The sequence below is a fragment of the Sciurus vulgaris genome, assembly GCF_902686455.1.
Source record: "Sciurus vulgaris genome assembly, chromosome: 1".
Classification (NCBI taxonomy): Eukaryota; Metazoa; Chordata; class Mammalia; order Rodentia; family Sciuridae; genus Sciurus; species Sciurus vulgaris.
The window spans coordinates 185,119,599-185,139,648 of NC_136461.1; positions in this window are offsets into that span (position 1 = coordinate 185,119,599).

Sequence of the window (20,050 nt, forward strand, 5' to 3'; positions counted from 1 at the left end):
TAAGAAAACTAAGACCACTGCAATTCAGTTTTTGAAAGAGAATTCATTTCTTTTAATAAGTATCAGTATTTACTTTAAATTCCTAGTAGTACTTTATAGTGTAACTCAGACTTTTCATCTTTAGTGTTTTAGTCAGCTTTTTCTCTGCTGTGACTAAAAGACCTGTTGAGAACAATTTTAGAGGAGGAAAATTATTTGTAGACTCATAGTTTCAGAGGTTTCAGTCCATAGTAGGCTGGCTCCATTCCTCAGGGCTCAAAGTGAGGCAGAACATCATGGCAGAAAAAGTGTGATAGAGCAAAGTAGCTCAGGACATTATCAGGAAGCAGAAAGACTCAGCTCAGCTCACCAAATATACACCCCCAAGGCACACACCCCATGCCAGCCTACAGTTACCACTCAGTTAATCCATGTCAGAGGATTAATCCACTGATTGGGTTAGGGTAACCTAATCATTTCACCTCTGAATGGTCTTGCATTGTCTCAGACATGAGGTTTTGGGGGACTCCTAATATTTAAACCATGATATTTAGTTAAGGCATTTAATGACCATCCAGGCAAAATCACTGATTCCTTATAGATTTTTTTAAACTCTTAAGCAAGTGCGTGCTACACATGTACTCCTGTATCTATGACGTTAGCATTTCAAATGAAAGATCATACAAAATTTTGTAAACTGAAAAACATTATAGACATGACAGTTACTATTATTTACTATCCTTTAATGTAGGGATTGTTCCTAATTTATCTTTATATGGAGACTAACAAAGCATACAACATAATTGTTGTGTGGTTAAATCCATGATTAGGATACTTATTTTTGCATTTAGATTTTTCCAAGTTGCAACATTTAATTTAGGCATCACGTGATAGCATCCTCAGGGCAAAAGCTGAATAGTGACTAACAGTGACTGCTGTGTTTTTCCTATTGGTTTTACTCATCATCACATTTCCTCCAAGTGAACTATTTATTGAGTTTCAGTAGCACTGAGTGCCAAAGGACAATTAAATTGATCCTCGACAAATTACTAAGAAACACTTCCTTGATTTTAGTGTTTCCCCTTAATTGTGAAGCCATGGCAGCTCCACAAATAAATGGGTCACTTAACAACTCCACTGCTAATAATGTGAAAAGCGTGCATTACCTAATGCCACTTACAACATCTCTATTACCACTCTAGATGCAACCAGTTACAGAGTGATAAAGATAAGAAGAGTGGCTATATTTTTTACCATAAATTGTACTCAAATCTTTACAGACAGAGATACACACACACACACACACACACACACACACGCACACAATAAAATATTAAACCCATGTTTTAAGAATATTTCATGTTGATTGCTTTTACATGAAAGATTTGATCTTTATAAGCAGTTTATACAGTATATGAGAAAGCTCTATTTCATAATTAAGAAATCTAAGACAAAGAACAAAAAAGATTTTCTTGGTGGGGGGGCATGTCACAATTCCACTTTTATTTGACAACTTAACTGTTGAATACCTACAATTAATTAATTCTATTTTTAGAAAAGTATAAGCTACTTGGGAATAATTCCATAAATAAATTTTCAGCATCTCATCCACAATGACTACTAACTACTACATTTCTTGGTTCATAGCACTGGTAATAAATAGAAAAGATATTAAATAATTACTATAAGTTCTAAAAGTCTATATTCCAGACTATTTAATGGTTTATATATTCAATGTGATTAATTCTATCAACAGTTTTGTGAAATGGTCACCATTATCCTCACATTCCCTTCCATTCCAAGAATAAATCAATTTCTCTATGTATTAGTTTTCTATAACTAATGTAGCAAAGGAACACAAACATAATGGCTTAAACAACAAAAATTTACTTTCTTACAGTGCTAGAGGTTACAAGTCCTAAAATCAAAGCATCATGGAGGAGTTGCATTTCCTTCTGGAAGTTCTAGAGCAGACTTTGTTCTCTGGCCTTCTTAAACATGTAAAGGTTTCTTACCTATCTTGGTGGATAGTCAACTCCCTCCATCCCTAAAGCCAGCAACATTGAATTTCTCTGACCCCTTTTCTGTGATCACACTCCCTCTGACCAAAATCAGGAAAGGTTTTATGTTTTTAAACCCTTATGTGATTAAATTGAGCTTACCTAAATAATTCTGGCTAATCTTCTATCTCTTGATCTTTAACCTTAATCATATCATCAAGGTCCCTTTTATCAGGTAACATCCACAGATTTGGGGACCATTATTTTACCTGCTACACCTCTATCATCAACTTTTCAATAATCATTCCCTATCTCTCTGGTTTAATCTGAAATCTGGCTTCTTTCTAAAGACATTACTTTTCCTACATTGCCATAAGTAAAAATATTTTATTTTTTCCACATCTGATGTTCCAGAAGAACCAGAAGTTGGACCTGTATTATCTTAGATCCATAATGGTAATTCCCACCATTATTTCTCATTTCAAAGTATCTGTTCTTAAGTTTCTTACCCACCCAGACATAAGATATATATCTCAATTAATAATTTTCCATCTGAGTTATTAGACTGTGTCCTTCATAATAAGCTTCATCCTTTTTCAACCAGTTCCCATGGTCTATCTTCAACCTTGCATGTCAACCTCAATTGGACTCTTAGTACATTGACCACTTATTTTTCCTTTCCATTTCTGTTTTCTTTTACCTTTTTACCTTATTAAAGAGAAAGGATCAAGTTCTATCTGTATGGGCAGACGAAATTAGGAGCACATTTTCCCAATTACTCTTCTGTCTCTTCAAATTCCCCAAGACTATAGTCCAGAAAGCGTCATTTTAAAAGACAATTACAGAGAAGGAAAGAAAAGGATAAACGCTTGACAAAATAATGTTTCTTCCACAGTTCAAGGAAAACACCTTTAATCTTTATTCTCATGGTGAGTACCACCTTTCTCCCATCAGCCTTAACTTGATACTTTGCCCTGAGGCTATGCTCCTATTTCTCAAATAAATCTTTCATTTACTCTAACCATTGAAATCCTCATCCACCTCTGCACAAAAGCTAACCATATAATATATGAGTGAATCTTAATTGCCTGAATCACTTTCTTTCATTCACTGGCAGTAAATAGAAAGTTTAGAGTTTGAAGTACATTTGCCTTATTTCCCTAAATAGTGATGTTTTTTGTCATCAAAGTCCTGTAGATTAATAAGTGCCAGGTAGAGGGTCTCAGATGTAATGGAGAAGGTTTAGACACAGGTAGTAGAATGAATTCTGAGACTCTTCCAATGAAGTTGGCCATAAATCCATCTTCATTGTTATTCTTATCTTTAAGAGTTTAAAATATCATTTCTCTCTGTTATTATGTTTTTCTTAGTACATCACAGTTATACATAATAGTGGGGTTTTATAATGGCTAATCTGAATTGTCATCTTGATTGGATTAAAAGCACCTTAGATTAAGAGGCTTCAGAGTGTGTCAATAAGGGTGTTTCTAAGAAAAATTGGCATGTGGGATAGTGAACTGGAGACCCACCCAAAGTGAATTGGACCATCCAATAGATTGGAAACTTGGATGGAATAAAAGTTTGAAGAACAAGGAAACAGCAGCATATGCAAGCTCCATTTTTCTTGAATGGGTTCTTGATTGCTACTGGGATCCCATGAGGACATCACACTCTAGCTCCTTCCCTCTTCCAAAGTGGACTCCGCCAGTGATTCTCCAGGGAGTTTCCAGGCCTTCCATCCTAAGACTAGGATAGCATAGTTGATCCTTCTTGTTCTGAGGCTTCAGCGTTTTGAACTGCACAGCTACTTGTTCCTCCAGCTCTCTAGCCTGCGGAGAGCCACTGTAGGACTATCCAGCATCTGGTTGTGTAAGCCAACCTAATTTTATTTATAGAAGTATATATTTACATATCCATCTTACTGGTTCTGTTCTTCTAGAGAACCCTAACTAATACAGGTTGATTTTGATAAAATTATACATTCATGGAATAAAATTTGCTCCATTCCAGTTCCCAGAATATGATTATTTCTTTAATTAGTGAACCAGCTAGCTCACACAAATTCATATGGAAGAAAGAAACATTTCTCAATTTAACAAGTCATCTATAATTTAATATAAAGACAGTAATTCTTCTTTCTGTGTAACATATTGTTTGGTTTGTTTCTGTCTCTATCATGAGCCTTATCAGAACAACAAAAGGAATAAATTGCTTTATCTTGGGCTTCTCCTTGGTTACAACAGAAATGGGTCCTAGTTCAGTCATACTAGTAAAGATAAGAGAAAATTAGGTTGTTATAACTAGTTTTTTTTTGAGTGTGGAGAAAAGGAAGGAAAAGGAATAATTACATTTTATAGATGTGCTTTAAAATATAATCTTTCTACTTAAAATTTGCATCCCGTAACATCTGAACTTCTTTGGGATCTTCCTATATCTTTAGCGCTTCTTTCAATATAACTTTAGTACCTTTCCTAATAAATTTTTCCCTTAGCATAGAAGTTTGAAGCATCTCTTTTGTGTAAAAATAAAATTAAGCCATATACAATCTTTCCTTTTCTTTTCCCTCACCATCTATTTTTTTCCATTTCTCACCTACGTTAATAGCCCAAAATGTTCACATTGTTTCTGGAATTTTCCATTCTAATTTTCTCCTTGATTGTTTTTTCCTTCTCACACTGAAATTGTCCTTCTGACCCCATAATATCACCAAAATATTTTTTCTCGAGGTCACTATTAGGCTCCATATAAGGAAATCAGTAGAATTCTCAGCAACTTTTAATCTCCTTTTAATGCTCTTAGCACCTCTTACTCCTTTCTCTTCATTGATTTTTCCCCAGGTGGTTTCTCTTCAGTATTCTTTATGGTCTACCCTCCTCCCATCAGTCCTTTCAAAGGTTGTATTCTTCATGTTTTCCTTCTTATCTACAATTCCTTCAGCATGAGCCTGTCTACAATAATGGCCTTAGTTGCTACTACATTTCTGCTGATTTCTAATTCAGTATCTTATAGTTAGACTACTTTTCTGAACTTCAAGTTCATTTATGTACCTCTTTCTAGTTAACATTGTTTATATCTTAGAATTGTATTTCTGTCAGGTCAAAAATCTATCAAACTTTGTTATGTTCATGTGTGAACATAGTACAATTAGTAATTATAATGCAGTAACTAAAACAATAATAAAATTAATAAAAGGGAGATCAGTAGAATAGAACAAGCAGATCAAGAGAAGGGAGGCAGAAAAGAAAAGGGAAGTTACTTGTGAATGATATTGATCTAATTATGTTATGTGCATGTATGAATATGACATAATGAATTCAACTGTTGTGTATAATTATAATGTGCCTGTTGTGGTGTAGATAATGGGGCATCCCCCAAAAGCTCATGTGTGAGACAATGCAAAAATATTAAGAAGTAAAATGATTAAATTATGAAAGTTGTAACCTAATCTGTGGATTAAACCACTTGAATGGGTTAACTAGGTGGTAACTCAAGGCAAATAGGGCATGAATCCACGAAGTAGGTCACTGAGGGGCATGCCTTTGGAATTTGTATTTTGTCCCTGGTGAGAGAAGCTTTCTCTCTCTGCTTAATGGTTACCATGTTCTAAACTGGTTCCCTCTTTCATGCCCATCCACAATGAGGTTCAGCCTCACCTCAGAACTTTAGTCCTAAAATTTAAACAGGGAGTCAGCCAACATGGAATAACCTCTGAAATCATGAGCCAAAATGCTTCCTCCTCTAAGTTGTTCTTGTCAGGTCTTTTGTTCACAACAAAGTAAAGCTGACTAAAACAGCACCAATAAAAAATAATAATAAAATAAAAATGAGCACAGAACACTAAAACATAAAATCCAGAACACTATATTCCTACTTCACATCTAATGTCTACTTAAAATAAACAAACCAATAAACTTGAGCTTGATGTAAGGATCATGTCATCTCACCAAATCAGTCATTCAAAATATAAATGGAAACTGTTAAAAATACTATTAAAAACAGTAAGATGCTTTATTTGGTTTCTCATTTACATGGTGTTGTAAGAAAAACGGATAAATAGCAAATACACATATTTGATACCTAAGTTTTGTTGTATGTAGTTTTAATACTGAGTATATAGTTTTGCAGTTATTTATTTTACATAGTAACTTTCAAGTTTGTGTAGTGGCAGTAAGTGTTCCTAGCCTACTCAACACAAGGTATACTGAAAAGAATTAAGTCAGAGAATCAACAGAAGTGAGCCACACATAGAACAAGTTTTCTTATATTTGAGAAACTTCACCAAGTTATATGCTGATTGAAATTGACCAAGCAGCATGCACATTTCCTCTAGTGCTAATATCACTTCTCTCTTGCGTTGTAACTACCCCTCAGAAAAGTTACATTGCCTGTTGGTATGATCTCATAAAATTACTTCTTGGAAGCAATTGTAGCAAATATCTTAAGTCATTATAATCTTTTATCCCTTAATTTTTGTTTTGTTTTTATTTTATTCTAAATGAGAAAAGGTTGTTTTAAAAATCTGTTATTCATCTAAAACAACAGTGGGAAAAGCTGTATGAACAGTAAGAATCTAATTCTGAAAATAACACTTGAAGTATAACATTTTAAAAATTTTAATTATGAAAAAATTATTTTACAGACCTATATGTGAATATATTTATCAATCCAATACCACGCTGTTGTTTCCAGACATACTTCTTTTTTATAACTAAACTTAGGCCAGTAGAATGTTATTAAATATTTGGAATCATATAAAATATAATATATTAATTTCATGGCCTTTAACATATAATAATCTGGAGAATTTTATGCTTATGAAATACCATTTTCAGGCATTGATTCACTTTAAGTAATAATTAAGTTAATGATTTTCATTAGTAAGTTTTGTTGACCATCTATTCAATTTTATTGGAATTCATTTATAGATTATTTTATTTTCACATTATTTCTCCTAGAGATAAAGTTATATAGTTGTTAGTACCATAACACTTTTCAATAGTATAAGTCATTCATTTTATGCAACTGAAAAACTGTGAGAAGAGTGCTAATTCTCTGGAGAGTACCATCATACCAGTAACACTAATTAGCATTTTACATTCTGCTTCTTCATGCTGAAAGCTAATTTAAGCCTTTCTCATTTTTCCCAGTATCTTTTCTTATCTAGTAGGAAGCTGATTAAATCACTTGATCATTTATAGGATTAGAAATTGTTTAACAGAACAATTTATCATTCTGCCCTTCTGGTCTCTCTGTCTCCGTGTCTCTCTCCATCTCTCTCTCTCTCTCTCTCTCTCTCTCTCTCTCTCTCTCTCTCTCTCTCTCTCTCTTTCTCTCTCTCCCCTTATACTAATTATCAGGATGATTTCATTATTATTCACATCAATAACATCATAGTATTTGTCCATAAAATGTGAGAAGTTACACTAAAAGGAGAGAATCAACATATTTTTTATTAATTACAGTGGAGTTGTATTTGAAGCATTTTCAATAATAAATGGAATCTAGCTAATACTTTAAAATATGAAATTCTAAGTAAGATCCTCATTCTAAATAGTTTAACTAGAGAACATCCTTTCGTGCATTCACTAATGTCTTAAAAAGTATTTTTTATTCCACTATTTTTCAGGCACTATGCTAGGCTCTGATGTATAACAGAAATACAAGCAATGAAAGTCAAATCCCTCTCCTTCAAGTAGCTAATAGCTCACTTTATTACCAAAAGTAGGCAGATTATTCATCAGAGAGATTATTAATTAGATTTTACAAAAGTCAACTTTTATTTTCCATTTTGAGGTTCTTACTATGCTTTATATTTACATAATTGTTACCCCAAATTATAATGTGAACTATCCATGATAGAGTATAGGACCTAGGCAATAATTAAAACATGTATTTGATTTATTGGCATTATCTGTAAGCTTAAGTAAATATGCAGAATAAACCCAAAATAAATTTGCTAAATAAAGTGATAACTAATTATGATCATCCATGTACTCAAAAAGATCATTTTGGTTTAGTTCAACACCTACATATAACATTGGTAAGTAAGCCAGAAGAAAAGCCTGTTAGAGTTTTGGCTACAAAGGCTGCCCCATCCATCCTATGGTTTTTGCACATGTACCAATCTCTTTACCTCAAATTTGATACTTGAGCCTGAACATCAAAATGGAAGGTTTTCCAACTGAGACACCTGAAATTTTTTGAATTCTGAAGACTGGTCTTCCACCTTACAGGATTATGAACACATGAGCTATTTGTACTTTTCAAAAGCCTTTCTATTCTGAGAAAGGAATCCAGAAAGTGTGATAATCCTTTGAAATGGCACTCCACATATAATTCCTCGTGTATTTATATGCACTGTTCATTTGAGCTCTGTCAAGGTAAAAAAATCCTGCTGTTTTTCCTTCTGCATCAAACTGCTCTTTTGTATTACCGTATTATCTCTATTTGGTAAGGCATCTTATTTCCAAGCCTTTTCTCCTCTAATGGTTCCATATTTCCAGTTGCTGTTTCTGATTTTATGAAGACACCCCACTATGTCTACCATGACTTCTGTTTATCACTCCTAGGATAGAGCAGATGCTGAAAACTATAATTGATTCAACAGGTCACTCATTATATTTTTCATACTGTTAAGGGATGACCATATCGTCTGCTTAGATTTCAAATTATGGGAATACAACTACTTCTAAGGGGCAGTCTATAAAAATCAATGGACAGTTCTCAGATGAGAAACACCTTTTTATACCCCATTATAATATCCACTTCCTTGTGAATATCACTGATTCATTTATTTACTTTTACTCCTCTAGTGTATAATGAGCACCTAATTATGCACAAACTCTGTGAATGAAAAACATTATGTAATATTTGTATTCAAGGACATTTATTGTTTAATGGGAACAGACTACAATAGAATAAGGATCCTGCTCTAATGTAGTAGCCCTGTAATAAAATCTTTGCTATTTACAGTGTTCTTTCCAGCTAGTTCTTCCAGTTCCTTATGAAACATCACTACTTAACCTTTGAATCTAGGAATGGTTCCTTAATATATGCATGCAATGAGAAAACCATACTTTTATTTTAGATCCCATTACTCAGTTTTTATTATTTTGACTATATAACCCATCTTTCTCTGTTATATTCTATCCCTTTTGAGGCTAGGGATTGGACTGTAAAATTTGTTTGCTTTTCTTCCTAGTGAAATACTAATAATCAATATTAAATGAGAAAATAAATTAATGAATCACCAATTTTTGAATTAGTCCTGCCATTTACTGCACTGTAGCTACATTAGTTATCTATTGCTGCATAAAATTTCCTACAAAGGTAGAAGCCACCACAATGTATTATCTCACAATGGCCTTCGGTCTGAAGTGTAAGCTTGGTTTAACTGGAATACAGCTACAATTACAATCACCTTGGAACTTGGCTGCTGTTGAGTCGATCAGGGCTCTGTCTTATTTGAGAGATGGGGTCCTTTTCCAAGGTCAGTGGTTTTTGGCAGAATCAGGTTCCTGCAGTTTACAGCTTCTATAGGTTGTCACCATTTCCTGCATTTGACCCTCTCTACAATGTGCCAGTTTGCTCCTTCAGGGACAACAGAAAAGTGCCTCTGCTCGTTGTTTCTATTACTTCCACATTTTTACTTAACATATTCAAGTGAGATCATGTGGCATTTATCTTCCTGTGCCTGTCTTACTTCACTGCACATAATGTCCTCCAGACTCATCCATATTGTTGCATATGACAGGATTTCCTTTTAAGGCTGAAAAGCATTTCATTGTTTATTCATACCATATTCTCTTTCTCCCTTTATGCAGCAATGTGTAAATGCTCTTTTTCTGCACATTCTCACCAACACTTAGTATCATTTAATAGTAGCCATTCTCACAGGTGAGATGTGATATCAGATTGTGGGCTTAACTTTGCATTGACTTGGTGATTAGACATCTTAAGTAATTTTTTTTATTATCCATGAGCCATTTGTATATCTTCTTTATAAAAATGTCATTTTCTAACTAGGTCATCTGTCTTCTTTGAGTTGTTGGAATTTTTTATGAAGAGTTTGGGTATGAATCCCTTATCAGAGGCACAGTTGGAAAATATTTTCTCCTATTCTGTGGGTTACCATTTCACTATTTTGATTATTTCCTCTGTTGTGCAGCAGCTATTTAGGTTGTTACAATCCCATTTGCCTATTTTTGCTTTTGTTGCTCTGATTTAGAGATTATATTAAAAAATATTTGCCTGTACCACTATTGAGAATCTTAACACTATAGTCTCTTCTAGTAGTTTTACAGTCTCAAGTCTTACATTTAATACAGGTTCAATTTCATTTTTCTGTATGTATATATCCAATGTTCCTACTCTTACTACTGTGTCAAACATCAGTTTACTATGGACATGTGGACTTCTTTATGGGCTACCTATTCTTTCTCATTGGTCTATAGGTCTGATTTTGTACCAGCACTATGTTGTTTTGATTTCTATAGCTTTAACTTTTTTTTGATTATTTATTTTTTAAATTTTTTACAGACTACATTTTGATTCATTGTACACAAATGGGGTACATCATTTCATTTCCATGGTTGTACACAATGTAGATTCTAAAATTTGTGGAATCATACATGTACATAGGGTAATGATGTCTGTCTCATTCCACCATTTTTCATACTCCATCCCTCTCATTTCCTTCTACATAATCCAAAGTTCCTCCAACTTCTCTCACTCCCCATACCCGCCACCCCTATTATATATCATTCTCCACTTACTAGGGAACACATTGGGCCTTTGGTTTTTTGGGATTGGCTTATTTCACTTAGCATGATATTCTTCAATTCCATCCATTTAATTGCAAATGCCATAATATTATTCTTCTTTATGACTGAATAATATTCTATTGTGTATATATACCACAGTTTATTTTTTTTGTGCACAAATACTTATTTTATTCATAAAAGCCAGAAAATGGAAAAACCCAAACATTCATTGACTGATAATTGTATAAGTAAAATATGCTATTTTTAAACAATGAAATATTGTTTGGCAGAAAAAAAATGAAATACTAATATATGTTATGATATAGATGAACCTTAAAAACATGATACAAAGTAAATATGAAAACTATCAAGAAGCCAGACACAAAAGATGACACTTTTTTCAGTTATATTATGAAAAATAGGCAAATCTATAGAAACAGGAACAGGTTTTCTAAGGCTAGAAGAGGGATGAAAAAATAAGGATGATGGCTGATGGATGTGGGGTTTCTTTTTGACATTCTGAAAAAGTTCTTTTTTTTTTTTTTTTTGAATAAACTGACAGCATGTATATTTCTAAATGATGAGAAAGTCATTGATTTACCCTGGCATTTCCCCAAGTCCTATAGTTTTAGTGTCTCCATGAAACATTTCACATGAAAAACAAGGTATAATGGAGAATAATAGTGTATGTTTTAAATTCTGATATATACAACTCAGGAACATGCTCATGAATGCACTTTACACATATTTATAACTGTATCTAGATAGATTAGTAACTGACATAAATGTTTTCCACACTAAATATATATTATGTTTAATGTTTTCTACTTGATAAAATAATATATTATCCATATGTTATATAAAAAGAATAAAGTGGTGAAGATTGCTCTGAAATGGAATATCTAGATTTCTTTTTTTTTATTATTTATTTTAATTAAAAATCATAAATTTACATAGGGCAAACTTGTTTGACTCATTCTGTTACTTTTTCTCTTCCCCCCACCACTCCCACCCCTCTTTTCCCACTATACAGTCCTTCCTTCCTCCATTCTTACCACCCTCCTTATCCCTAACCCTAAACCTAACCCTAACCCTAACGCTAACCCCTACTACCCCCCCCCCCCCTTATATGTCCTCATCTGCTTATCAGCGAGATCATTGGTCCTTTAGTTTTTGGAGATTGGCTTATCTCACTTAGCATGATATCCTCCAATTTCATCCATTTGCCTGCAAATGCCATAATTTTATCATTCTTCATGGAGGAGTAATATTCCATTGTATATATATGCCACAGTTTCTTCATCCATTCATGAACTGAAGGGCATCTAGGTTAGTTCCACAATCTGGCTATGGTGAATTGAGAAGCTATGAACATTGATGTGGCTGTATCTCTGTAGTAGGCTGATTTTAAGTCTTTGGGTATAGGCCAAGGAATGGGATAGCTGGATCAAATGGTGGTTCCATTCCAAGCTTTCTGAGGAATCTCCATACTGCTTTCCAGAGTGGCTGCACTAATTTGCAACCCCACCAGCAATGTATGAGTGTACCTTTTCCCCCACATCCTCGCCAACATCTATTGTTCCTTATGTTCTTGATAATCGCCATACTAATTGGGGTGAGATGAAATCTTAGGGTAGTTTTGATTTGCATTTCTCTTATCACTAGAGATGTTGAACATTTTTTCATATATCTGTTGATTGCTTGTACATCTTCTTCTGTGAAGTGTCTGTTCATTTCCTTAGCCCATTTGTTGATTGGATTATTTGTATTCTTGGTGTAGAGTTTTTTGAGTTCTTTATAGATTCTGGAAATTAGCACTCTCTCTGAAGTATGAGTGGCAAAGATATTCTCCCACTCTGTAGGCTCTCTCTTCACATTACCGATAGTTTCCTTTGCTGAGAGAAAGCTTTTTAGTTTGAATCTATCCCAGTGGTTGATTCTAGCTTTTATTTCTTGTGCTACGGGAGTCCTGTTAAGGAAGTCTGATCCTAAGCCAACAAGTTGAAGTTTTGGACCTACTTTTTCTTCTATAAGATGCAGGGTCTCTGGTCTGATTTCAAGGTCCTTGATCCATTTTGAGTTGAGTTTTGTGCAGGGTGGGAGATAGGGATTAATTTCATTCTGTTGCATATGGATTTCCAGTTTTCCCAGCATCATTTCTTGAAGAGGCTATCTTTTCTCCATTGCATATTTTTGGCACCTTTGTCTAGTATGAGAAAATTGTATTTATTTGGGTTTGTGTCCATGTCCTCTATTCTGTACCATTGATCTACCTGTCTATTTTGGTACCAATACCATGCCGTTTTTGTTACTGTTGCTTTGTAATAGAGTTGAAGATCTGGTATTGCGGTACCCCCTGCATCGCTCTTTCTACTGAGAATTGCTTTAGCTATTCTGGGCTTCTTATTCTTCCAGATGAATTTCATAATTGCTTGTTCTATTTCTGTAAGGTACATCATTGGGATTTTAATTGGAATTGCATTGAATCTGTATAGCACTTTAGGTAGTATGGCCATTTTGTCAATATTAATTCTGCCTATCCAAGAACATGAGAGATCTTTCCATCTTCTAAGGTTTTCCTTAATTGCTTTCTTTAGTGTTCTGTATTTCTCATTGTAGAGGTCTTTCACCTCTTTTATGAGATTGATTCGCAAGTATTTTATTTTTTTCGATGCTACTGTGAATGGTGTAGTTTTCCTAATTTCTCTTTCTGAAGATTTATCACTTATGTATAAAAATGCATTGATTTATGAGCATTGATCTTGTAACCTGCTACTTCACTGAATTCACTTATGAGTTCTAAGAGTTTCCTGGTGGAATTTCCAGGTTCCTCTAAATATATAATCACGTCATCAGAGAACAGGGATTGTTTGAGTTCCTCTTTTCCAATTCATATCCCTTTAATTTCTTTGCTTTGTCTAATTGCTCTGGCTAGAGTCTCAAGAATGATCTTGAATAGAAGTGGTGAAAGATGGCATCTCTGTCTTGTTCCAGTTTTTAGGGGGAATGGTTTCCGTTTTTCACCATTTAGAATGATATTGGCCATGGGCTTAGTGTAGATGGCCTTTACAATGTAAAGGAATGTTCCCACTACCCCAACTTTTTCTAGTGTTTTGAGCATGAAGGGATGCTGTATATTATCTAATGCTTTTTCTGCATCTATTGAAATAATCATGCGATTCTTAACTTTTAGTCTGTTGATATGGTGAATGACATTTATTGATTTCCGGATGTTGAACCAACCTTGCATCCTTGGGATAAAACCCACTTGATCGTGGTGCACTATCTTTTTAATATATTTTTGTATGCAATTTGCTAAAATTTTGTTGAGAATTTTTGCATTGATGTTCATTAAGGATATTGGTCTGAAATTTTCTTTCCTCGATGTGTCTCTGTCTGGTTTAGGTATCAGGGTGATATTGGCTTCATAGAATGAGTTTGGAAGGGTTCCCTCCTCTTCTATTTTATGGAATACTTTGAGAAGTATTGGAATGAGCTGTTGTTAAAAGGTTTTGTAGAACTCGGCTGAGAACCCATCTGGTCCCTGACTTTTCTTTGTTGGTAGGCTTTTGATGAACTCTTCTATTTCATTGCTTGAAATTGATTTATTTAAGTTGTGTATGTCCTCCTCGTTCAGTTTAGGTAATTCATATGTCTCTAGAAACTTGTTGATGTCTTCGAAGTTTTCTGTTTTGTTGGAGTATAGATTTTCAAAATAGCTTCTAATTATGTTTTGTATTTCACTCGTATCTGTTGTGATATTTCCTTGTTCATTCCGAATTTCAGTAATTTGAGTTTTCTCCCTCTTTCTCTTTTTTAGTGTGGCTAAGGATTTATCAATTTTGTCTATTTTTTCAAAGAACCAACTATTTATTTTGTTAATTTTTCCGATTGTTTCTTTTGTTTCAATTTTGTTGATTTTGGCTCTGATTTTAACTATTTCCTGTCTTCTACTTTTTGGTGTTGGTCTGCTCTTCTTTTTCTAGGGCTTTGTGCTGTAGTGTTAAGTCATTCATTTGTTGATTTCTACTTCTTTTGTTGAATGCGCTCCACGAAATAAATCTTCCTCTAAGTACTGCTTTCATAGTGTCCCAGAGGTTTTGATATGATGTGTCTTTGTTCTCGTATACTTCTAAAAATTTTTTATTTCCCTCCTGATGTCTTCTGTTATCCATTCATCATATAATAGAGTATTATTTAATCTCCATGTATTGGAGAAGTTTCTGTTTTTTATTCTGTCATTTATTTCTAATTTCAATCCATTATGATCTGATAGAGTACAAGGTAGTATCTCTATCTTCTTGTATTTGCTAACAGTAGCTTTGTGGCATAAGACATGGTCTACTTTAGAGAAGGATCCATGTGCTGCTGAGAAGAAAGTGTATTGGTTCTTTGTTGAATGGTATATTCTATATAAGTCAGTTAAGTTTAAATTGTTGATTGTGTTATTGAGATCTATGGTTTCTTTATTCAATTGTTGTTTGGACGATCTATCCAGTGTTGAGAGAGGTGTGTTAAAATCATCTAGTATTATTGTGTTGTGGTCTATTTGATTTCTGGAATTGAGAAGGATTTGTTTGACATACATGGATGAGCCAATGTTCGGGGCATAGATGTTTATGATTGTTATGTCTTGTTGATTTATGCTTCCCTTAAGCAGTATGTAATGTCCTTCTTTATCCCTTCTGACTAGTTTTGGCTTGAAGTCCACATTATCTGAAATGAGGATGGATACTCCAGCTTTTTTGCTGTGTCCGTGTGCATGGTAAGTTTTTTCCCATCCTTTCACCTTTAGTCTATGTGTATCTCTTTCTATGAGATGAGTCTCTTGCAGGCAGCAAATTGTTGGATTTTTCTTTTTAATCCATTCTGCCAGTCTATGTCTTTTGATTGATGAGTTCAGGCCATTAACATTCAGGGTTATTATTGTGATATGATTTGTATTCCCAGTCATTTGACTCATTTTTGTTTTTTGACATGATTTGGGTTCCCCTTTATTTGTCTATTCCTTTATGCTAGTTCCTCCCGTTGCTGATTTGCATCGTTGTTTTTCATCTCTTCCTCATGGAATATTTTGCTGAGAATGTTCTGCAAAGCTGGCTTTCTTTTTGTAAATTCCTTTAGCTTTTGTTTATCATGGAAGGATCTTATTTCATCGTCAAATCTGAAAGTAAGTTTTGCTGGGTATAAGATTCTTTGTTGGCATCTGTTTTCTTTCAGGACTTGGTAAATGTTGTTCCAGGCCCTTCTAGCTTTTAGGGTCTGGATTAAATAATCTGCTGATATTCTTATTGGTTTCCCCCTGAATGTAATTTGATTCTTTTCTCTCGCGGCCTTTAAAATTCTGTCTTTATTTTGTATGTTAGGTATTTTCATAATAATGTGCCTTTGTGTGGGTCTGTTGTAATTTTGTATATTCAGAGTCCTATAAGCCTCTTGTACTTGGTTTTCCATTTCATTCTTCAGATTTGGGAAATTTTCTGATATGATTTCATTGAATAGATTGTTCATTCCTTTGGTTTGTTTCTCTAAGCCTTCCTCAATCCCAGTAATTCTTAAACTTGGCCTTTTCATGATATGCCATAATTCTTGTAGATTCTGTTCATGATTTCTTACCATCTTTTCTGTTTGGTCAACTTTGTTTTCAAGATTAAATATTTTGTCTTCAATATCTGAGGTTCTGTCTTCCAGGTGTTCTATCCTATTGGTTATGCTTTCTATGGAGTTTTTAACTTGGTTTATTGTTTCCTTCATTTCAAGGACTTCTGTTAGGTTTTTTTTCAATATCTCTAACTCTTTATTGAAATGATCTCTTGCTTTCCATATTTGCTCCTTTACCTGTTGATTTGTGCGATCATTTAATGCCTGCATTTGCTCTTTCATCTCCTCCTTCAATGCCTGCATTTGCTCTTTCATCTCCTTGTTTGCTTCCCTGATTGTTTTAATTATGTACATTCTGAACTCCCTTTTTGACATTTCTTCTGCTGTGCTGTCATTGGGTTTTATTGATATAGTATCTAGGTTTGTTTGGGACATTTTCTTCCCTTGTTTTCTCATATTGGTCAGATGTCAGTGGAACTTTGTGATATTTCAGAATTCTTCTATTGGCTTATATTGTCCCTGTAGATTTCCAGTGTATCACCTTCCTGCCTTCAGTAGCCTGAAGTCTTGGAGTAACATGATAATGCAGTGCTTCCAAGGAAAGCTGCACCTAGCCCGCTACTGGTTCAGGGACTTGAAGCTTGGTTCTGTGCAGAAAGGCTCTCACTTGGGGGCCTGCTCCAAGATGCTGGACAATCTGGCCCTGTGGGAGGAGCGCACTGCCGTAGTGCGCAGGGCTGCCTGGGGAAGACTTTAGCTGCCCTACCCTACTCTAATAAGCCACCCGAATCCAGGCCTGCCGCCCGGGCAGCGCTTCACCTGGTGGGGGAGACTCACCCCGTGGCTCTATTTTAGTCCAAGTCTCTCAATGCCTCTCCTTCTTGAATCCTGGGTTCTGGAGTGACTGGAGATGCAGTCACCCTCTAGTCTGCCATCTTGGATCGCCCCGTGGAAAAAGCCTGCGGCCAGGGGGACAGGGGGGAGCAGGTCCGCCTGGAGAGGTCTCTGGCTGCCTTTCCCTGGTCCCAGAGGCTGCTTGCGGGCCGGAGGTCACCGCTGGCTTGGGGACTTGTGGCTGGCTCTGCATGGAAAGGCTCTCACTGGGCGGTCTGCTCCGAGAAGCTAGCCTGGAAAGGCGCTTCCCGCTGGAGGGGGCCGGGCTGTGGGCTGCTTGGGGAAGTCCCTGGCTGCCCTGTCCTGGTCCTTGAAGCAACCTGCAGGCTGGAACTCGCCGCCCTGGTTCAGGGACTTGAAGAAGCTTGGTTCTGTGCAGAAAGGCTCTCACGGGGGGGGGGGGGGGGCAGCTCCGAGATGTTGGAGAAGCTGGCCGTGTGGGAGGAGCCCACCCTCAGAGTGTGTAGGGCTGTCTGGGGAGAACTGTAGCTGCTCTGCCCTACTCTAATCTACCACAGTTTCTTTATCCATTCATCTGTTGAAGGGCATCTAGGTTGGTTCCACAATGCAGCTATTGTAAACTGAGCTGCTATAAACATTGATGTGGCTGCATTACTGTAGTATGTTGATTTTAAGTCCTTTGGGTTTAAACCAAGGAGTGGGATAGCTGGGTCAAAAGGTGAGTCTATTCCAAGTTTTCTGAGGATTCTCCACACTACTTTCCAGAGTGGCTGCACCAATTTGCAACTCTACCAGCAATGTAAAAGTTTGCCTTTTTCCCCATATCCATGCCAACACTTATTATTGTTTGTGTTCTTGATAATATAGCTTTAACTTTGTAGTACATTTTTGAAGTAAGGTAGTATGATGCCTCCATATTTGTTCCTTTTGCTTAATATTTCTTTGACCATTTGAGGGTTTTTTGGTAGCCCTATGAGAATTTTAAGTTATTTTCTTCTATTTCTGTGGAAAATGTCATTGAAATTATAATAGGGATTGCATATTATACATGATGAGCTATTAAAAAATAGTTATTGTCCTCTGGAAAAGGATTTTTCTCTTTTATTCTAGGAGGGAGGAAGAACTATGATATTTTTAAAAAATTATCATTGAACTTTTCCCTCTAGATTTCATTTTCTGCATTAAACTTACATGATCATCTCACCTCCAGTCTTAGAAACTATGCATATAAAATTTTGTAATTTTGAATGTTCTTCATCAAGAAATTTCATGAAGCTTTTTAAACTCTATCTTCGAACTAAATTAAAAAAATTATCTCCATGTGAACACCTTGTTCCAAATACCATATTTTTGTTCTGTGCCCTCTTTGTTCTCAATACCTGCTTTTCACATTGCTTAATGCAGTTATAAATAAATTACTACCTACATAACTAATTGGGAAAATGTCTTCTTCCTCAGAATAATTCTGAAGAACATACTATGACTACCACACCTTGGAACTTCCAATAAATTATTACATAATTAATAACAAATAATTGGAACTCAGACTCAGCAAAGTTAATTTTCCTAAAAGAATACATGTAACATATGATACAGTCAAGATGTGAGACTCATGCTTTCTCATTTTTATTTTTCTTTTCTTTTTTTTTTTTTTTTTTTTTCCTGCACTGTGTGACTTGATTACCTGGAGGAAGGCAAAGTAATAATTGATGATAAGTTCATTTGCTGGCTCTACAAAGGATTTGGTTTGGTTTGGTTTTTGTCACTGTGAGAAGTAAATTCAGGACTTCAATGAAAGAAGATTAAGCCTTTTCAATAAATAACTCAATGAACTGCTCTACATGACTGCTCTATGTATTTTTTTAATTTAAAAGAGTGCAAGATTTCTCAGAGATTAAGAAAGAATTTAGACTTTGTCTAAGTATTTGTTTCAAGTGTGAGACAGTTATTTCTACATTTGAGACAGGTCTTCATCTCTCCAAATAGTCGTTAAATAAGATTAAAAATATTTTACTGAATAACTTCCCAATCTATTTTTTTAAACCTGTATATCTTAACTACAAAACATACATTGATAGAATCAAATAAACAAAAATATCTAGCAAACGAAGCATGATGCATATCATGGAATATGAGACTCAATAAGAAATTCTTGAGAAGCCAATATGATGTTGAGATGTCATAGGCAATCTTACATTAAATAGATGTATGTATTCTCTACAAATCTTCTAAAGAATATATTAAATGTGACAACTTTTCTCATGAGTAAAAAAAAATCAACTTTCCTAAAAATGTAGAAATCATATATTCCTAAAAATGCAGATATCACACATATTATATATTTAATGACATAAACGTAATTATTTTGCTTTTTGTTTCTTATTCACACAAAATTTTAATACAATCATATATGATTCAAAGACAATGTTCACTAATAACAAATATATGCAAATTTCATTTGTGGACAGTTCTTATTGATTTACACAGGGATATGTGTGTAAATAATTTGCACAACTGGGATATATCCTTATTGGTACTTTATTTCTCATTTATGACAGCAATGATATTTTAAATTTGACTCTAAAATAAGTACTTTCATCTGTCTGTGTACCTTGTGTTTCTCCACTCACGCAGCACAGGCTGGGCCACTGCAATAATCTTAAGTGACCATTCATAGATGAGCAGAAGATGGCATTACCATACTCTGTGCTGTAGAGCATAGAATTCTTCAATTATTTTTACATCAGTTTTGTTGTTATTTGTTTGTTTCAAATGGATGATCACAGAGTGTCACCATAGATTAACTATGTTATTGGAATGATTCTGGTGTTCTGTTTCTTAGATAAGCAATCT